Below are 799 nucleotides of genomic sequence, written 5' to 3' on the forward strand. Positions count from 1 at the left end.
AAGACCTCTCATGTTTAAGGAAGTAGTCAGTTTCTTTACATAGAGGATCAGTTTCTTTACATAGAGGCAATTGTTAAAATGTAGACAAAGACAGGTATGTTGTGTCAGCAACTGCGATACCTTGAGTGGCACTAAGTGTCTCCGTGTGCCATGGCTGCATTCTAGGATCAGACAGCGGTAAACAGAATTTTTACCTACGCCAATGTTTCGGTGGAAATTTGGAAGTCTTGTGGTATGTGGGACAATTCTTCTCTGGGCACATCGTAAGACATCTAGCAACCCTGGCTCCCTCTTCCCCTCACTTAAATGCTAGTGTGCACCCCGAACTAATTGTGACAACAAACACCCCAACACACTTCCAAATGCTCCCTCGTGGGTGCTGCTGCCCTCACGAAGAATAACTGGCCAAGAGCAAAAGGGCCTCCCTTCCACCCTCACCGAGCTCCTTCCTCTCAGTTCTCAGGTCAGACGGAGAATCACCTCCTCTCCCAAAGCAGACTGTAGGAGCTGCCTCAGGTGGGACTTTGCCTCCAGTGTGGATTTAACCGACTGAATCTCCATCACCCAGCATTCCCCATATCCATAAAGGTGGGTCACTCCCTCCCAGCGTCAGAAAGAGTTTTGAAAAGAAACAGGAGGAAAAGCAAATGGCAGGCAGGTGAGGCTCACAGCTGTATTAGAAACACTGGCTCAGTGTTTCTCAAGATGAGGTCAGATTACCTGCATTCAAAGTATTTGTCAAAAATACAGATTCCAGGGCTTCCACCTTTAAAATCAGCTCTCTGGGGGATGGGCCAGA

Source organism: Galeopterus variegatus, unplaced genomic scaffold (genome assembly GCF_000696425.1).
Source record: "Galeopterus variegatus unplaced genomic scaffold, G_variegatus-3.0.2 Scaffold9735, whole genome shotgun sequence".
Lineage (NCBI taxonomy): Eukaryota > Metazoa > Chordata > Mammalia > Dermoptera > Cynocephalidae > Galeopterus > Galeopterus variegatus.